Source organism: Mus musculus, chromosome 15 (assembly GCF_000001635.26).
Source record: "Mus musculus strain C57BL/6J chromosome 15, GRCm38.p6 C57BL/6J".
Taxonomy (NCBI): Eukaryota; Metazoa; Chordata; class Mammalia; order Rodentia; family Muridae; genus Mus; species Mus musculus.
Window position 1 is genome coordinate 59,306,686 of NC_000081.6, and position 6,159 is coordinate 59,312,844.

General features: G+C 44.3%; 1 pseudogene across 1 annotated transcript; it reads left to right on the top strand.

Annotated features, from left to right (window-relative positions):
* Positions 1 to 262: 262 nt before the first annotated feature.
* On the top strand, positions 263 to 5,328 carry Zfp572 (zinc finger protein 572; annotated as a pseudogene). Its single transcript, NR_045613.1, has 2 exons — positions 263 to 284; positions 4,253 to 5,328. The product of NR_045613.1 is annotated as a zinc finger protein 572 (transcript).
* The last annotated feature ends 831 nt before the right edge of the window (positions 5,329 to 6,159 follow it).

Here is a 6,159-nt window from a genome sequence, read left to right on the forward strand (position 1 = left end):
GAGAGGTCTGGACAAAGTGGGTCTTGGGTAGGGGTGGTGAAACTTCCTGTCTTGTCTTCCGGGCTTGGGGTGTAGGACCCTAGGTTGGTAGGGCGAGCTCCTTTCTCCAGGACGACTGGGGCGACCTGGGGTGTAGGGAACCATTGTGCAGCGATCCCAACAGTGGGGAAAGAGGCGCTCCCGCACAGGGCTCTGCAGTTGTAGGGCGCAGGCGCAGAGCCTCCGCGGTCTGGCCTGACCGGTTCCCGGGCGTCCCCCACCCGCCTCGCCTCCCTCGAGCCTTGGTGTGTACTAGCGCCCGGGTTCAGGGGAAGCTGCAGACCAGCACAGCCGGTCCTCTTCACCTGTAACCGCCCAAGACACCCTTCCCTGGGCAGGGACCGACGTTCATTGCCATAGATGACCTGGATTCGCCTGTTCCTTTACTACCGAATTTAATAGTATTTTAGGGAAAGTGGTGAAGTGTGAAATCTGTTACACGGATTAATTGCATGTAAATTTCTTTTTTTTTTTTTTAAAGATTTATTTATTTATTACATGTAAGTACACTGTAGCTGTCTTCAGACACACCAGAAGAGGGCGTCAGATCTCGTTACAGATGGTTGTGAGCCACCATGTGGTTGCTGGGATTTGAACTCTGGACCTTCAGAAGAGCAGTCGGGTGCTCTTACCCACTGAGCCATCTCACCAGCCCTGCATGTAAATTTCAAGATAGAAATACGTAACTGAGATAGTATAGCATTTTAGAGATAGTTACTGTCTGCTTTCTCTGTGGTGGGCTTTAAAAAAATATCTTATGTGTACGTCTTGCTTGCATATATGTGCACCATGTGCGTGAATGACTGGTGCCCACGGAGAGGGCATGGGATCTGGAACTGGAGTTACAACGGCTGTATGCCACTATGTGAGTGGGTGCTAGGGACGAAACGGGAATCCCCTGGAAGAGCAGCCAGTGTTCTTAACTGCTGAACCATCTCTACAGCCCTCTGTTTTGTTCGCATCCAGGTGTTTCTTTTTGGTTCCTGTCAAACTCTGTGGATGTAATTTCAACCTCTTTGACCTTTATAACAAACCAGTTCTTAATCACTGTGTGCTCTTGTTGGCTCACTGGGTCTTAAGGTTTGGAAATGCATAAAACCACAGTTGATGCAGGTACTCTGAGGATTATTTGCACTTGGAAATTAACGCTCAAGGGCTACTTCCTGCTTTGGTTTGTTGGAATATATGGTGTGAAAGGCAGCGTCCAATCAGCTGGAGCCTCGAGCCTGCACTACCACTTTCTGGTTGTGTGGCCTTGGGAAATCCCTTAATACCTTGGCCACACTCAAGCCACCCATAAGATAGTGTAGATAAAAATCTAAAATTGTTTATACATCTTAGGCTGATCAGAGAATTAGGAAGACGTGACTTATGGCTTGGGATGCACAAGCAGCAGTAGGGGCAAGAATTAACACTGTGCATGGATGCCTTTGTGTATCCTTTCAGGGGTCTATGTCCTCCTATCATGCTGTTTGTTATGTACTGAAATGGATTCTGTGACCTCGTGGCAAGGGATGACCACATTGTTGTTAGCTCCAGAGACAGTTTAGGTTGACATGCATAATGTGGAATCTAGGAGTGATGGGGCGGGTTGGAAGGGTTATATAAGTGTTCTTTTTGAAAATGACTTTTTTTCCCTGTCAAAAGCTTTTTTCCTGTCAACAACCAATTGACCCTAAACAAGGTCCTTTACGTTAGCTGCTTTTTGCACTTGCAGATGGATTCCGTTATGCCTTTATGTCTTATTCCGCTCTTCCTAAAAAAGCATGTTGCCATCTTCAATTAAGAGGGTTCCCAAGCCGGGAGTGGTGGCACACGCCTTTAATCCCAGCACTTGGGAGGCAGAGGCAGGTGGATTTCTGAGTTCGAGGCCAGCCTGGTCTACAAAGTGAGTTCCAGGACAGCCACGGCTATACAGAGAAACCCTATCTCAAAAAAACAAACAAACAAAAGAATTATTTATTTTATGTATATGAGCACACTGTAGCTTTCTTCAGACACACCAGAAAGGGCATCAGACCCCATTACAGATGGTTGTGAGCCACCATGTGGTTGCTGAGAATTGAACTCAGGACCTCTGGAAGTGCAGGCAGTGCTCCTAACCGCTGAGCCATCTCTCCGGCCCCTTTGAACACTGTTTTTCCCCATACAGTATCTGGCACATTTTATAACAGGTTTCCTAAGGTTTCAGATCATCTTGACCCCTCACCTGTAATCAGGCGTTTTAAACTCTCCCACTTGGTGACATTTGAATCTGAAGCCAACAGCTCTGACCCTTGCTCCACCACAGTGACCACAGCAGGCTAAGGATTGACAGCCCTGTGGAAAACACCAGTGGTCACAGTGAGTGTGATTTGTTAAGTTTATTCTCTCACCTCCCTTCCAACCATCACAACAAAATAATAGAAATGAGAAGCATGCTCTTCAGGAAGTCTTATCCTAGATGCAAATGTTCAGAATTAAGAGTTGGTTTCCGGGCTGGAAAGATGGCTCAGTGGTTAAGAGCACCAATCCCAGCAACCACGTGATGGCTCACAACCATCCCTAATGAGATCTGATGCTCTCTTCTGATGCATCTGAAGACAGCTACAGTGTACTAGGTATAATAATAAATAAATCTTTTAAAAAAAAGAATTAAAAAAAAAAGAGTTGGTTTCCTATTCCTATTATAACTAAGACCAAAAAATGAGATTTATGCTTATTTTATGTGTTAGTGTTTTGCCTGCACGTAAGTCTGCGCAGTGCCATGGAGGACAGAAGAGGGTATTAGATCGCTTGAACTGGAGTTGCCAATGTAGTGCGTCACCTTGTGGGTGCTGAGAACTGAACCTGTGTCCTCGGGAAGAGCAGCCAGTGCTCCGCATTGCTAACCCATCTCTCCAGTCCCACAACTAAAAAAGTTTTGTTTTGTTTTTTTAAAGAATTTAGGCGTGGTGGCGCACGCATTTAATCCCAGCACTCGGGAGGCAGAGGCAGGCGGATTTCTGAGTTTGAGGCCAGCCTGGTCTACAAAGTGAGTTCCAGGACAGCCAGGGCTATAGAGAAACCCTGTCTCGAAAAAACAAATAACAAAAAAGAAAAGAAAAAAAAAGAATTTATAATGATAATGTAGTTGCTATTTATTATCGTTATTGCTGAACTAAAGCCTGAGGATGAAGTTTCAAAGATAGAATGAATATTAATATTTTCCATGCATGGCTTAGGAACCCTCTTTTTTTTTTTTTTTTTTTTTGGTTTGGTTTTTCGAGACAGGGTTTCTCTGTATAGCCATGGCTGTCCTGGAACTCACTTTGTAGACCAGGCTGGCCTCGAACTCAGAAATCCACCTGCCTCTGCCTCCCAAGTGCTGGGATTAAAGGCGTGTGCCACCACTGCCCGGCAAAATAAATAATTCTTAAAAACAAAACAAAACAAAACAAAACAAAACAAAAACATTATGCTCTTTTAACCACTGAGCCATCTCTTCAGCCCCTATAGAAATGTTTTAAAACTAGTCTTACTTTTAAATCTGTGTGTTCACTAGTGGATTCCATGTTCTCATCCACCACATAAACTGAGTTTTTGAATATGCAAATCCCAAGGACAATACCAACCTACAGACAAATGTGCTAAGCTTTATTTGAGGTTTAAACGGGAAAAAAGGGACCTCAGTGGGCTGTCATATGCAGTGAAAACAAGACTGAGCACTCAGGAGTAAGAGTGACCACCTTGGTTAGTTTTTATTCGTCAATTTGACAGAAGCTAGAGTTGTCTGAGAAGAGGGAGCCTCGATTGAGGAAATGCCTCTATCACATTGGTCTGTGGTACATTTCCTCAACCAGGGATTCACGTGGGAGGGCCAAGCCTGTTGTGGGGAGTGGCACCCTGGGCCGATGGCCCTGGATGATATAAAAAAGCAGGCTAAGCAAGCTGGGGGGGGGGGAGCAAGCCAGTAAAAAGCACTCCCCCACAGTCTTTCTGTTCCTGCCTCGAGTTCCTGCCCTGACTTCCTTTAGTAATGGAAGATGAAGTCAACTCTTTCCTCAAGTGGTCCTGACATTTATCATAGCAGCAGAAACCAAAGGGACACACACACACACACAGAGACTTTCTAATAATGCATGAGGAGGCTTTCCATTGTTACTCATTCTCATTTCAGTTCAGAACTTCCTTGTCAGGAAAGATAAGATAGACTACGGTTAGATTTATTATTATTTTTTTAAAATTCTTGCAGGAGATGAAACTAAGGATAATTTAGGGACCGTTCAAAGGAGAACACCCAAGGCTGATAAACTTCAAGAGAAAGCTCCAAAATGGTCTAAAAGACGTGGGCCAAGGAATCCTAAGCATGACGATACAGAAGAGTGCGTCTGATATGGTCTCATGGAGATGAGATCTGTTGTCATGATTCTTACGAGAATGATGGAGAGACAGAGAAATGGAAAGACTCTATAGTGGAGGAGTGGGGACCTCACCATGGAGGATGGAGTTCCAAAGACCATGTCAACACCTCTGCCCAGTGGAATTCATCTTTTGGAGAGAAGCCCTACGAGTGTTGTAAATGCTGGAAACATTTCAGCAATGATTCTCACCTCCATATGCACCAGAAGACACACTCAGGAAAAACCATATAAATGTTCTGAGTGTGGGAAATCCTTTTCTAACAGTTCCCACCTGACTCAGCACTGAAACACTCAGGGGAGAAGCCCGTCCCGTGTGTCGAGTGTGGGAAAAGCTTCAGCAATACTTCCCACTTTACTGTCCACGAGAGAACTCACACAGGAGAGAGGCCTTGTAACTGTCCTGATTGGAAAGGGTTTTGGCCTTAGCTCTCACCTTCTTAGACACCAGAGAACACACACTGGAGAAAAGCCTTACTAGGTGGAAAATATTCAGTCAGAGCTCCACCCTGGTGACTCATCAGAGGACATACTCGGGAGAGAAACCTTGTAAGTGTCTCTCTCTCCACTGTGGTGAGCCCTCCAGTCAAAGGTCCAATCTGATCGGGTAGCAGAGAATCCATGGAGGAGAGAAAGCTTACAAAGGTCCAGACTGTGAGAGACGCCTCAGCGGAAATGCTTACCCTAGTTAGCACTGCAAAATACACATCCAGGTCTCCCCAGCCTCTGAAAGTGGGGCATATTCTTCATGAATGGACCCCCCCCCCCAATATTCATGGGAAATGGTCCCGATCCTTTCATTTTTGGCCTCAAAATTATTCTCAAGTCCCAGAGCCTGCTGGGGTTTATTCTTTTCCTTTTTCTCCTTATTAGACTGTTAAAATGAAGGTGCTCTATGCTCGTTGCTCTCTGAAGTGTCTTTGTTGTGTTTGCCAAAAGATCTAGAAAAAGTCAACGTCCCAAATTAATGCATGGGAAGACCCAGATCATCTTGGTATGAAATCATGAGGGAGGGACACCACTAATGTTGAATAAAAGGTAGACATTATTACCATTAACAACAACGACAACAAGTTAAGTGGCTGGAGAGTTGATTCAGAGATTAAGAGCACTGGCTGCTCTCCCAGAGGTCCTGAGTTCAATTCCCAGTAACCACATGGTAACTCATAACCATCTAAATGAGATATGGTGTCCTCTTCTGGCATACAGGAATATATGCAGGTAGAACACTCTATATACACATATACACAAGAAACAAACAAACAAATCTTTTTTTTTCCTTTGTTTTTATTTATTTATTATATGTAAGTACACTGTGGCTGTCCTCAGACACTCCAGAAGAGGGAGTCAGATCTCGTTATGGATGGTTGTGAGCCACCATGTGGTTGGTGGGATTTGAACTCCTGACCTTCGGAAGAACAGTCAGGTGCTCTTACCCACTGAGCCATCTCACCAGCCCCAAACAAATCTTAAAAAAAAAAAAATCAAAGCCAGGAAGTAGTGGTGGTGTCTGCCTTTAATCCCAAGGCAGAGATAGGCAGATCTCTGAATGCCAGGTCTACTTAGAGAAAGACTGTCCCAAAAAAACCAATTATATATACATATACATATACACACATATGTATATATATATATATACACACACACAAACACACACTCATATATATAAACTCAAGGTGAGATAAGAATATAAGAATAGCTTCAAAGGAAAATATAGAGTACTCATGACTAAACAAAAAGA